Here is a 14,439-nt window from a genome sequence, read left to right as displayed (position 1 = left end):
AAACCTCCTTTATCTTATCTCGGAACAGATAGGAGTGCTATTTAGATAAAATAATATACGAAAGAGGTCAGGGCGAAAAATGGACCTAGAAGAAAGAAGGTAAAAGACAAAAGGAACATGTGTTTGTTTACAATTTAACAGTTTAAATAGTTTAAGATATTTATTTAAAAGTCACAAATTCACGTCCCACAATTTCTTCTCATAAGAAGAGGAAATAAAACATGGTTTAACAGCAAATTAGCTGAACCCCAGTGCCCCCAGCATATGGAATCATAAGCCAAAGCAGAGGAGGCCTTGAAACCCGCAGGAGGGAGACATCAGCCCACAGATAAAAGCCAGCAAAGTGTGCTGCAGGCCCGCCACTCGTCACACATATAAAGAGCAAAATGGCGCATCCAAGGCTTCCACTGCTGCTCTAGAATACAGAGAAGGAGCTAGCAGTGTCCAAATTGGATTGGAACCCCTTCAATCACAAGCCACGTGGTCCCCAGCTCTGTTACAGGTGGAGACTTGTGGTGGAATTCACCCGTGGCTAAGAGCACTCCAAAAGGAAACTGGTGCTGGGACCCACACCGACGTCACGAAAGACACCGGTCATCATGCAGGTGCAATATTTTGTCGACAGGGTTGGACATCCCATTGGCAGCACACCAACCAATCACCTCACATGCCAACTAAACACTTTCAGTTGACATTCGACATCTAGGCCCATATCCTTAAACGACATCGGACACATAATGAGCACTGTAGCTCGCAAACAGTCAATGTACAGCCAACCTCCACCACACACTTAGACCTCTAGATGCTGTGACAGGCAGCATAGCAAGCCCAGGAGCCCTTACATCAATAACATTTTCTCCCCAGTAAATAACAAATGGTGCTTCGACAACCTAACAAACCACAAAAAAGTAAGTATATGATATTTCATCTGTGTAACAAAGAAGCATGGTTGGATAACCAAAGTTAAAAACATCAGACATGGACTCAGTCCCCCTCTGCTGTTGTCTGCAGCCATTTCTAGAATATTTGGATATAGTAATAACCAGGTCAACTAGAAATATGCGAATTCGCGACAGCATATTTTTCTGCATATTTATGGATTATATGGCATTTGCCACATAATACACCAGCTGCTACATAATTTGCAGATTTCAATAAAAATAATGCGTTTCTGGCTCAAACAGATCCAAAGTTACAAAAAATGTTGCAACACGTGTTGCCACGTTATGCCTTCATAAAAGTTGACTGATCACCTTTCTGTTGCTTTATCCCAAAGTGGTAGTAATGAGGTGTAACACTTGCCCAGATAGTGTAAACCTTTGTAAAACATGCCTAAATATTGAGGTAATGCCAACACAAAATATGCCCAATTATGCAGCATAATTTATTCTTTCTTTAGGCTTAATTTAATCATGTGCGTAATTCAGTCCTCCTCTGCCACATAATTTGAGTGGACCTTGTAGTGACCCACTGACGAAATGCCTGGTTACACTATCAACCTAGGGTGACCAGACGTCCCCGTTTTCCCAGGACAGTCCCCGTTTTTGGAGAAGTGTCCCCGTGTCCCGACACTTTTCTCCAAGTGACTCAAATGTCCCTGTTTTCAAACAGTGTCCTGGTTAAACACAGAAATGTCCCTGTTTTTCATTGCGCATGCTCTCTTCGCACTGTTTACGTTGTGTGTCGTCACTGAGTTGAGCACTATAGCAGGAAGTGTAAATGTAATAAAAAGTACTAATGCTGCTGCGTAAAGGAGAGGGGTGCCAATAAAAGACCTCTGATTTATTGTCTGTAATTCTTCATCTCCGTCTGTGGCGTGAGCTGTCATTGAAGTCCTTTTTCTATGTCTATGACAGCTGTCAAATAGTTCTACTTTTGTCGATGGTTACTGCAAACCATAGTCCTACTTCTATGTCTATGACCTGTCCCCGTTTTTTGTTTTGAGAATCTGGTCACCCTATATAATCAACCTCAACGAATATGCATCACAAACAAATGTGAATGGATTGTAATCTTACTCACACGGACATCAACAGACCAAAATGCTAGAGGTAGTGGGCGTGACATCATCACACAGCAACTGCCGCTGATGACATCACAGCGTTAGCCCCGTGCGCTCCCAAGCAGACCCTGCACACCCCAACCCACACAAACAGCCTCTTATATGGCGCTAAAATGCCAGGGGAAATTCAGGGAAGATGGAAGTAAAAATAGGAGGCAGGGCTCTCAAATCCCTGTTTTGAATCTGTTCTTAACGCAGTCTTCAAGACCCTGACAAATAAAACGAGGTAGCAAGAAGACCAACAGGAGCAGCCTCTAATGCCACTTGCTACACCTATTTTCCTCCACAAATTACTCACAAACGCTGCTGCAATGGTCTGAACTTTTGAAAAGGTACCTGTCAATCAAGGGGCCTTCCTTCCGGCATGCTGCAGACTGGTTTCACCTGCCTGCATCGGCGGAGTCCGGGCTCTTGGCAGCAGCCCGGCTTACCAGCCAGTGTCTAACAGGAGCCGGACCCGCCTCGCTTTCTCTTATATCACTGCGATTTGTGGCTCCAACCACAGGCAAGCAAAAGCATCAGTTTCCAAGAATACCCAACCACAGACTGTCACGAGGGAATCAAACCTGCGCTTTAGGGATCAGATTACCGAACGCGTCAGCACAAAAACATCATTAATAACAGGGGGAACCAAAACCAGTTTTACTTTTAGTACATCCTGCCAGTAGTTAGGGCTACTCGTAACAGGAAAATATGTCCACATAGTGCAACATCAGGTCTGGCGTGGTTTTAGGGCTCTTTCCACCCATACCACCAACACCCTGTGTGGTCTTGTGCTAGACAGTTCTTAAAGCGCCCCTCCCACAGTTCATGCAATGCATACCACCACTGCAAGGAAGCCTTGAAAGTTGTGTTGTGTAGCGCCCCCTGGAGTGAGATCCCCGTGACTGAAGTTGTAGGAGTGCACCTTTTCTTTTCCTCAAACAGGACTGGCCAGTGGAACTGGGGGCAAGCATAGGAAAGCTGGCCTCCAGTAGTTTCATGGGTCACCTACCCCAGCTATGCACCCAGGTGGCACCGCCTCCGACAGAGCAGGTGCCCAATCAGCAGTGCTTAATTTGTAAACATTTAAGTGCCAGGGCCCTTGCCAGAAGGTCACCGCAGCTTGCGCCACCAATTGCAACTGCCAGCGCTGCCTATGACAGTACCTACAGAACTACCAACCACCATCCTGCTACAAGGGTGACAATTCTGACTGCTTGATGCTCCCAAAGCTATAAAATTGCCTGGTCGACAGGTATTAGTTGTTTATTGATTCAATATACATTAAAAACAACTGTTTGCTCAGCTCTAAATTCTACAAACAGCACTACCGTGTGCCGGCTGTCATAAGTGCTGGAGTTGACAATTAAGTGCCGGTGCCGAGCACCAGAAACCACAGGCACAAAAGGCCTACTGGGCGAGCCAGTTGTAAGGGCTCTTTATGGAGGCAACATTATTGAATAGTCTGCCCATGAGTTGGAAAGGGTCAATAATTAACCCAATATTCAAGGGTGGAGACAGATCGGATCCTGCAAATATCAGGCTTATAGCCCTAATGGACATAGAAGCGAAATATTACGCATCATTAATCTTGGAGGACCTAGTGGAATGGTCCATTAAAAACAAGTTGATTCCTATGAACCAAACAGGATTTCGTAAGGGGTTCGGAACAATCACAAACATGCTTGCTTTGACCATGATTGCAAAAAGGTATAAAGGTTTGAATTTAAAATTGCAGCTTTATTTTATTGATTTTAAAGCAGCGTTTGACAGCATAGAGCGAGGACTACTGTGTTGTAAATTAAAGAAGATGGGTCTCCCAGAATGAATATTGTGTGCCATAATTCAATTGTATTCTGGAACTTGGATACGAAGAAAAATCACAGATGGCATGAGAATTTCCAGGGCAATACACACGGCGATATGGCTAAAGGAAGGCTGCGTACCTGCCCCCCATTTATTTGATCTCTTTATGGTGGACCTCTCAATAAGATTAAATTAGACAAATTAGCATCCACCACATCTGGGCCCATTACCTATAACACATCTCTCCTACACCGATGATATAGTTTTACTCAGTCTGACAAGAGTTGGCTTACAAAGATCATTAAACAAGCTAGCAACATTTGCAAATGACAACGCTTTGGACATCAACAAACAAAACAAAAACGATTACTATTGCAAAGCGGTCAGGACGCAAATTCCCTGTCAGGCTGGGAAAAATAACATTAGGGGTAGTTAATAACTACAAATATCTAGGGCTTTACATTGATGATAGTTTAAATTTCCCAAAACAAACACTACCTGGAAACAAAAGGTAATGGCCTAATCTACTCTGTTAGATCTGGGGGTCTCTAGTTGGCAATGGTATACACCTTTGTCCAAATAGGGACCCTTGCTTCTAAGTCAGGATAAGGGGATTACACTCCTAGATAACCCCTACTCACCCCCTTGGTAGCTTGGCACGAGCAGACAGGCTTATCTCAGAGGCAGTGTGTTAAGCATTTGTGAATATACACAGTAATACAGTGAAAACACTACAGATGGACACAACACAGGTTTTATAAAAATAAGTATTCTTTATAAACACTTAACACAAGACCACAAACGACAAACATCCACAATACAGTACTTAAGAAGGACTTAGATGGTAAAAGTTGCTTAGTTCAAGTTGTTGATAAATGCGACACAGTTCTCACAAAAGTACCTGGATGCGTAACACAAAATAAACAAAAAGGCTCGCAGAGGGAGATGCGTCGGTTCCGTGCTCCGGTGGAGAGGATGCACCGCGCCTCAATGCTTCCGCAAAGTAGGGGATGCGTCGGGATCCTTACTGGTGCGGGGGTGATGCATAGGTTCTCGGCCTGCGGTCCGGTTGCGATGCACAAGATGACGCCTCGATACGATGCGACAATCCTGGTGCGATGCGCGAGAAGATGGCGCCCTTGATGTGATGATGTGAAGACGATGCGTACACACCTTGGGAGCCTTGCAACGACTGTACTTTGGAGCCGCGACAGGCCCTGCGACACTTCTTCGGCGATGCGATGGCAACCCTCTCGATGGCGTCACGCTTCTCCGGTGTTGCGACAGCAGACACTTCGACGAAGACACGCTTCTGGGAGATGCAGTGGCGGCACGCTCCTCTGGCGAAGCGATGACTACAGCTGCAACGGCGACACGCTTCTTCTCGTTGCATCACGCTTCAGGCTCCCAGCAACACGCAGGCTTCTGCAGATAGGATCCCCAGCAAGGGAATTCAGGGGGGAGGTGAAGTCTTTTGTCCCTGAGACTTCAGCAGGAGGCAAGCACAAGTTCAAGTCCTTGGAGTAATATTCTGTAAGATGATGAAAGTCCTTTGAAAGTTCCTTCTCCTTTTCCTTGGCAAAAAAGAAACCACTATAGGCCAACCCAGCAAACACACTGGCAGAGGGGCAATCCAAACTCCTGCAGTTTCCTTGGTTCTTCTCCTTGGCAAAAGGTTCGTCTTGTTCCCAGAAGTGTTCTAAAGTTCTTGGGTCTGAGTCCCAATATCTATAATTATTTTCTCTTTGTTCTCTGAAGGCAGAGGGGCATTGGCCCAGTCCAAACCAGTTCTGGAGCACTCTGTTTACAGGACTCCTTCTTTCCTTTCACAGTGCAGGGCAGAAATATCAGATGCCCCACATGAGGTGGAGCCAGCATTGTGGAGGGAAAGTACAGCCCTGGAGCACTTTGTTGATATCATTCCTTCTCTTCTTTCACAGTGTAGGGCAGATAGGTCATTGTGAAGGGAAGGCCTAGCCCTATTCAGGTCCCAGGTGCAACTCCTCCCTCCCATCTAGATGCAGATCTCCCTATTCACCACTGGTCTGACTCATTCTGTATCCTGGAATCCCCCAACCCTGTCACGCAAACTCCAGACAAGGAATACACAACCTAGCAGAGGCAGGCCTGGATAGTTAGACAAGAAAATACCTACTTTCTAAAAGTGGTATTTTCAAACACAGAATGTTAAAACCAACTTTACTAAAAGATGTATTTTATCATTCTGAGTTCAGGTTGTACTAAAATTCGAATTTCTACAATGTTCCCTGAGTCAGTTAGGATTATAAGATGTAATAATCTAACTGCCCATTCTGGCCTATGGAGAACAGGTAGCCTTGCAATAGTGAGAAACGGAAATGGCTGCACTTCACTATTAAGACATGCTACACACACCAGGGCATGTCCTATCTTATGCCTACAATGCACCCTGCCATTGGGCCTACCATAGGGGTGTCTGATATGAAGCAAATAGAAGGTTTAGGGACTGGCAAGTGGGTGCACTGGCCAAGTCGACATGGCAGTCACAGACTGCACACAGGCCTTGCAATGGCAGACCTGAGACACACTTTAAAAGCTGCTTCTGTGGGTGGCACAACCAGTGCTGCAAGCCCACCAGCAGCATATGATTTACAAGCCCTGGGCACACATGGTGCACTGTACTAGGGTCTGACAAGTAAATCAAATAACCCAATCATGGAATCACTAATTAGTGCATCAATAGCTGAATAGCAGTGGCACAGTGCCCAAAGCATATAACCAGCAAAAACATATCAAAAACAGAGGAGACAATCCGACAAAATGGAAAGGAGACTCACACCGATGATGCCAGGTCTAAAATACACATTTTGTGCCCTTTCAAAATAGCCACTGTTAGCCATGCTAGGTGGCAAATTGATGCAAACAGTGTAGAACGCAAGCATCGGAGAAGTGTGGCTCACTGGTTAGGGAGAAGTGTGGCTCACTGGTTAGAGGAGGTAGACCCTGAAGCAGAGGTCAGACCCGGGACCAGGGTTCAATTCCCGACGCGGCAGGGTCTTGAGCCCAAAATATCCACGGACTTGATAATTCTCGTTTCGGTGCCTACTCTAATCACGGGTTCACACTCTGCAGCTCTGGGCATCAGCATGCTTAATCTCCACTACGGCCCCCCGCGGCGGGATGCCTGGCTTTCACCTTGGGGATGCCCAGTACGGGTATCTCACAGGGTAAAGCCAGGACGGGTTCCCAAGGCAAGCGCCGAGATGCCTACGGGTAATCGAGCGCTATATAAGAACGCATAATAATAATAATAATAATAATTGTTCTACACAGTACAGATGCAAAACTGCTGGACAAGATACAACTGAAAGCACACAAAAAAGGTTTTTAATTTACCACAGAACGTGTCTCCAGGGCAGGTGAGACTGGAATTTGGTGTTACTCATCAAGGGATTGGGAGAACCTATGCATACGTCAAAAGCTGGTACAAAATCTGGTTAAGTGGTGCGAACGACCCACACAATGCCTTGTGGCGGGCCCAGGAAGAAGATCAGTACTCTAGTTATGGAAAGTTTTTGAAATTGGCCTTGGAAGAAACAAAGTCCTCAGAGCTCTGGGCACAGTCCCCATCTTTTCCTGTTTTTCTTAAGGTGGCAAATAAAATGGCCAAATTAAATTCAATATTAGAGGACAAAATTAAATTGGCAAAGAGCTCTCATGCCTGGATGATACTGCAGTCTTATACAAAATTACGACCGGCTGAATATCTGAACATAACATATCCATATTACCTAAAACAGAAAATCATGGCCACCAGGTTTGGGCTCTTATCAAGTTTAGCGGATAAGCCCAAATCGAGATAAAATGGTCCTACAATATGCACACTATGTGGCGCAGAGAAGCAAGTCTTCATTAATCTTATTTGCATTTGTCCTGACTTAAAATCAGCTTCGGCATGGCTTTTGAAAAAGGCATTTAATGATAGAGGGATTAGGTCTTTTAGATCTGCAATAATCATGGGTTTGTACTCAACAGATTCCTATCTAAAAACTGTAAGGTGATGACATTTTTGATACGGTACGAACAGATAACAATGAAAATGAACAAAAAAAATTCACTGCGCCATTGATTGTGTAGTGATTGCAAGTACCAAATAAAATACTAAGTCGCTCCGTTATGAACAAGTAAGAAGTGGCAGCAGGAATTGCATTAATGAATTCGATATTGGAACTGGATTAAGTAGTAATGGAAGCTCATTTTTCTGGCAAATATGAATTGGTTCATGTAGTTTGGTTTTAATACGTTAGGTAGGGTTCTCAGATGGGTTTTAAAAGGATTCAAGTCAAGTCAAGTCAAAGAATCTTTATTCGGTGATTAAAAAACACCATAAAAGCACACTCATATATACATAATAAAAAATCATTAAACATTTCAAGGTTCTTTGTACAGTGAATTTACAAAACATAAATATAACAATTTAATCCTATTTAACGCTTAAAGGTTAGGATAAAAACAATTCAGACTTCTCCTTTGGTGAGCCTTAAGCGCAATGCTACCTTAATAAAATTCATGATGCTACACAGTATTAATGGTTCTGCAGCTTTCTGTAAAAATACTAGTGCCTCCCTAGCGTGGACCAAGTTAGCTTTTTTCAAGAGGTTTACCAGGTATCTGCGTCTGGGCATTGAGTAAAAGGGGCAGAGTAAAACAAAGTGAAGGGAGTCCTGCGGAGACCTGTTGTCGCAGCCGCAGGGCCCCTTCTCTTCTATTGATGTAGCAAATCCCGCTGGTGATGCCAACATAAATGGGAGTAGGTTTAATCTGAAACGGCACATCGAGAACCTATCCTGTGCATTATACATAAGGTACAAGTATGGCTCCATACCATCCACACTCTTCACTAGGTGATGGGCCCTCACTGTCTTTTTACACCCTTCAGCCTCATCTCTGCGTAGGTTTTTCCGCTCAAGAAAAATTCTCCCAACATGCAGTTTATTCTGGGCTACAATGGTTGTAGGATGAATAAAAAGGTTCCCAAAACCTAGCTCCTCGAGGGTTTTCTTCACATAAAGGAGCCAGGGGATACGCATACACTTGTCCCTCTCTAAACAGTCCGATAGGATTTCTCTACTCAGTGCCGCATCAGGGTTGACCCAAATTTTTAACCAAGCAATAACGGGCCTCAATTTTATCAGATCTTCAATGTATGGTCTCCCTAACTCCCTATGGGCGATCAAACCAGCGGTACTTTGTGGTACCCTCAAGAGTGATTTCAGATATTTATTTTCTTCTCGTTGGATGCTAGTGGTATTGACAAAGCCCCATACTTCTGCCCCATAGATTACCTTGGAGCATGATACAGAGCTATACAAATTTAGCACCTGTTCCGGGGACCATCTCCCTAGCCTCCTGCCATAGCTAGCAATTGCCCCGTTAGATGCAATCATTTTACCACATCGTTCCTCCACCAAGGTATCAAACCGCAGGGCACCATCAAATGTTACACCAAGATAGGGAAATGTTTTAACCTCTTCCACGATGTGGCTCCCTATTGTGTATATGTATTTAGCAGTGGTTTTTTTCCCCGCCACGAGCACATAAGATTTACTCAAATTAACAAAAAGGTCCAAGTCACCCATGAACTTAACAAATCCATCTATCAGGGTTTGTAAGCTCCTTGGTGTGCGTGCGATCAGTACCGCGTCATCTGCATAAAGCAGAACAGGAATGTGACGCGACCCAACCCTTGGGCAATCTGCCTTTAGACCTAACAAAAACTGCTCCAGATTATTTATGTAAAGGGAAAACAAAAAGGGAGCAAGAATGCAGCCTTGTCTGACTCCACTCATACAAGAAAAAGAACTAGTCAGTCCCCCCTCCCTATTAAAACGGACCTTAGCGGTGGTATCGCTGTGCAGTTCCCTCAATATATTAATTAAACCACTCTCTATCCCCATACTAAACATCATGCCCCACAATTTTTCCCTATTGACATGATCGAATGCTGCTGCCAGGTCCATGAAACCCATATAAACGGATTCATCGCTAGCCATAGTATACTTGGCAGTCAGCATATAGAGGTTCAGGCACTGGTCACTAGTGGACCTCCCTGCCTTGAATCCGTATTGAGTGTCCGAGAGGATGTTATTTTCCTCGGTCCACTCAGACAGTCTATTAAGAATTGCCCTCCCCAGAAGTTTTGCCGACACGTCAATCAGGGAAATCGGGCGGTAGCACTTTGGGTCATCCCTGTTGCCCTTTTTAAAAATCGGCACAATTACTGCCGTGGACCAAGACGGAGGTAGGCCATAGATAATGGCAGTATTAATAACCCTTGTCATTAGGGGAGCCCAGAGTTCAATGTTACTCAGGAACAGATCTGGGGGGATTCCATCAGGCCCCGGCGCTTTATTTTTAGACAGGCCCTCAATCCCTGCAGTGATCTCCTTGATGGAGAATTCTACCAATGAAGCCTCAGTTGGATTGGTCGGTAGCTCTACGGCAGAACCAGGCTCGTGATTATATAGGCTCCTATAATGGGTAACCCACTGCTCTGGGAGAATATTGGCCCCTAAATCCGGAGTATCTTTTTCCTGGAAAGTTGGGTTATTAATTATTTTCCAGAAACCTGCTAGATCCTTTCTTTCCCCTGCTTCTCGTAAATCTGCCCACGCTTCCGCCTGCAAGGCGAGTTTCCTCCTCTTGATCTCCTTTTTATACCTTTCTCTGCACTCCTTAACTTTGTAGGGAACCCTTGGTTTAGTTTTAAGGCAGCTTTTCAGCTCTCTTAAAGCTTTGGAGCAATCTTTGTTGAACCATCGGGGATTCCCGTGGTTCGTGAGTGGCATACTGGTCTTGAGTAGGCCATCGACCAGATTAGCAATCTGGTCGAAAGCTTCCATAATCCTTGATCCCTGGACTTCTATGTCCAGACAATCATTAATTGCAAGCTTGCCTGCATCCACCAGGCCCCTATAAAACTTTTCCCCATCTATTTTAGCCCATTTTATTCTCCTGCCCTGGTCTGTTGCTCTCTCTGTAAAGGTGCGTTGAACTCTATTGCTAAGACCCGCCCTGTATCTCAGCTCCAAGACAAGAGGATTATGGTCGCTGAAGCCGCTCCAATCTATCCCTACACTGGTTACCTTATGAGTTAGTGACCTTGAAACCAGAATGTAATCTATGAAGGAAGAGCAACCTCTACCCTTAAATGTAGGTGGCAATGTGCCATCCTCCTGCGTCCCTACCATGTTAATGGTGTGTTCAAGGTCATACTTAAGCCGTAACGTTCTAAAAGCTAAACCTAACGGCATATGAGAGAAGTGCGGTCCCTTCTCTATGGGGCATCGGGACCAATCTGTATTTATTTGGACCAGTACCGGGCACAAGTGGCAATTATAATCTCCCATCACCACCAACCCATATGATTGCCCCTTTTTTTGACCTGTTATGACCTCGCCCATCCTATTGCCTAATTCCGTGACAAGAGAGGTGTTAGGACCCGCCATCACATTGTTGTAGAGATTTACTGCAACAAATCTGAGACCTTTCCCAGAAAACCTTACTGCCTGAATCCTGTGGGAATTCCACTCAAGACTAGTAAAACTTCCCGGGAGGCCCAGATCTACATAAATGGCTAACCCTCCCATGGCTCTCCCTGACCTTGTTTTTTGAGCGGGTACAAAGAAACACTTGTACCCTTGCAGATGAAAGTTATTCTCCTGGGCCCAGGTCTCCTGCAGACAAATTACATGGAATTTTCTAATATAGTCTAGCCACTCTTTGTTATTAAATTTTCCTGCCAGGCCAGCTATATTCCATGAGATAATTTTTATTGCCTCACACACCTGAACCCCTCCTCCCTGGTGCCCTCCTAGTGATTCACACCCTTGTATTTCCCCTTCCGGTCCCTGTGTGTCCTCTATACATACAATTTCTGCAACCCTAAGTTCATCCAGCACATGCATTTGCTTTGCCACATGGCTGTGCTTCTTCAACTCATCGTTCAAAACCTCTATGCCCCCTACTCCCCGTGTACGGTTATCTGTCTGTCAATCTACCCCCTCGAGACCATCCAGGCAGTGAAACCGGTTGAATGTATAGAGAGGTGGCTCTGATCGGCTGAATAATGGCCTGGGGTTGAACTTGTGATAAACACCCCTCCGACCCACCCTTTCCCAGTTATCATATGATGATCGGGTCGCATGTGCAGGGGCTGGGGTGGGAGGGAAGAAGAAGGACACATGAAGTGTTTGAATAGTTGACTCTTGAGATCTATTCTTACCCTGGCATATATAAGCGACAGTTCCGGCATCCCTGAAGCTCACCAATATGCAATCCCCCACGATGGATTTACGTGTTCTCCCCACCCAAGGCACCCTTCTAACCATTATGATTTCATTATTTAAGTGTACTGGTAGGGGTCTATTCAGATTTAACCACTTAATCACCCTGCTTTTTAGGGCACAAAAATCCTCAGCTTCACCTACCTCTAGCGATGGGACACCTGCCATGACTACTGTAAAATCATTTGCCTCTGGTGGTAAATTGGGTCTACGTGGCCTAGAGTGGGGCTTCATTAGTGAGGTTGGTGCATCCCTATCTGTGGGTTGTGCTAAAGAAGCAGAGTTTACAGGGCGGATAAGTCCTCTGGGGTTAGCTGGCTTATCTGGTGCAGGGATATTCCTCTGAGTTTGTAATGGGGTGACCACAGTTGCAACCTGTGGGGGGGGCGGGAGGCGTGACACTTTTTGGGGGCTGTTTCGTGTCTATTCGGGTGGCAGTAACTTTAGGAGCCCTTTCATGAAAGTTGGCTGGGATTTTCAAACTACTTAATGTAGCCTCAAGAATGGTTAGCCTAATTTCCATTTTTTTGATGCTTTCACTAATTGGAAGCAGAAGTGACCTGAGCAAGAATTCCACATTACCCAACGGGGCAACAGAAAGGGGAGCATTAATAATATTGCTAGCAGCTTCTTTGGTCAGGGCAAGGACCACACCTTCCTGTGCAGCAGATTTAGAATGTGAGACATCCACTGTTGTCACAGTCGGTGTGGGAGGTTTAAATGCCTTCCCAAAGTCTAAATGGCTAATCTTGGGTTTGTTTTTCCCCTGAACACGCCTCGACTTCCTCCTACGTTTATTTGAGGGGGGCCCGATAACCTCTTGTACTGCTGCTAGTTTTGGTTTGGCTTTCCTAGATTTCGATGCTAAGGGAGGTTGAGAAATTAGGTCAATCGTCCCCCTGCTTGGGCTTGTAATACTCACTGGGGTTAAGCTCATGGGTAGCACTGGGGGCGTTTGTGTAAGGTCCCTAAGCAAGATCGGGACATCTTCAATTAAGGGTAGATCTTCACTGAGTGTAGGAGAATGATCTCCTAATGGTCTACCTTTCAAGTTATCTATAGAGCGCCTCCGTTCAGCTCTGCGCCGGTTTAGTGTGCTCTCCTTATCCACATCTACCCCAGCCCGAGGAAAGTAATTCTCCAGGGTCATGTTTTTTGTTCCTCCCTGCCTTATGGGGGTGCTTTCCCTTGCCGGGGATGGCATGGTATGTTAAGGTGTAATAATGATAGCTATGAGACAAATTGTCAGCTTCTTATACTAAAGACTTAATGGCAAATGTTAGAACCAAGAGGGTAGGCCCAGCCCAGCCTCCTTCGGCCCCCGACGGCCACAGACGGTCCCGCCCTTGTCCCGGGCTGCTCCCGCGCAGCGGGTTCGCTATGCAGTATTATAGCGGGAGAGGTGGGGCAGGGGGCGTGGCAGTCAGGGAGAGCGACCCAGGTGTTGAGGGTTGACCGCACGCAGGGACTCCTGGAAGTTAGAGTCCCTGCGGGTCTGCTCGCAGCCCTGAACTTGCCTGCTCTTCCTCCCCGGTGCAAAGTCCACAGTCTGAAAAACGGCGCTCCTTGAAACACAAAGCGCCTCGCACCACACAGCGAAGCGGGACCCGCGGAGCGGGTCCGGCGAGGCGCTGCACTTGCAGAGAAGGGTCCAGGCACAGGTGAAAAAGCCACGGCAACAACCGGTCCTACAAGGAATCCCACGACGCTCTCAAAGGCGGCTGCTTTCAATGCTGGGGCAGGGGGCGTGGCAGTCAGGGAGAGCGACCCAGGTGTTGAGGGTTGACCGCACGCAGGGACTCCTGGAAGTTAGAGTCCCTGCGGGTCCGCTCGCAGCCCTGAACTTGCCTGCTCTTCCTCCCCGGTGCAAAGTCCACAGTCTGAAAAACGGCGCTCCTTGAAACACAAAGCGCCTCGCACCACACAGCGAAGCGGGACCCGCGGAGCGGGTCCGGCGAGGAGCTGCACTTGCAGAGAAGGGTCCAGGCACAGGTGAAAAAGCCACGGCAACAACCGGTCCTACAAGGATTCAATGTCTTGTATTTATTTAGAAAGTCAGCAACACTGCACATTATCTCATGAAATCTCCTTTTAATAATTTTCTTATGAAATCTTTTAGTGTATAGGTATTTTCGATATTGTATGGTTTTTATTAACTGAAACAATAAAGACTCTTCATTTTCACAGGCACAAATTAAGCACTGCCAATCAAAGTCCTCATTGGAAGACAGTCCAGGCTGCTGCGCCAGTTAGTCACCTGGATGC

The 14,439-nt window shown here is 45.9% G+C and overlaps 1 protein-coding gene across 4 annotated transcripts in view; it reads right to left on the bottom strand.

Moving 5' to 3' along the window:
* The window catches only part of STEAP3 (STEAP3 metalloreductase), a 77,482-nt gene that overhangs the window by 35,744 nt on the left and 27,299 nt on the right, over window positions 1-14,439 (bottom strand). Inside the window, exon 1 of one of the 4 annotated variants that reach the window (XM_078682386.1) lies at window positions 2,399-2,526. The exons of the other annotated variants lie outside the window; for them this stretch is intronic. The gene's annotated coding sequence lies outside the window, so the exon portion shown is untranslated. Of the gene's footprint in view, window positions 1-2,398; window positions 2,527-14,439 lie in introns of those variants that run through there. 4 annotated transcript variants of the gene reach the window in all.

This window comes from Lissotriton helveticus, chromosome 3_1 (assembly GCF_964261635.1).
Source record: "Lissotriton helveticus chromosome 3_1, aLisHel1.1, whole genome shotgun sequence".
Lineage (NCBI taxonomy): Eukaryota > Metazoa > Chordata > Amphibia > Caudata > Salamandridae > Lissotriton > Lissotriton helveticus.
Note: the sequence above shows the minus strand (reverse complement) of the source record. Positions and strands in the feature narration are given on the sequence as shown.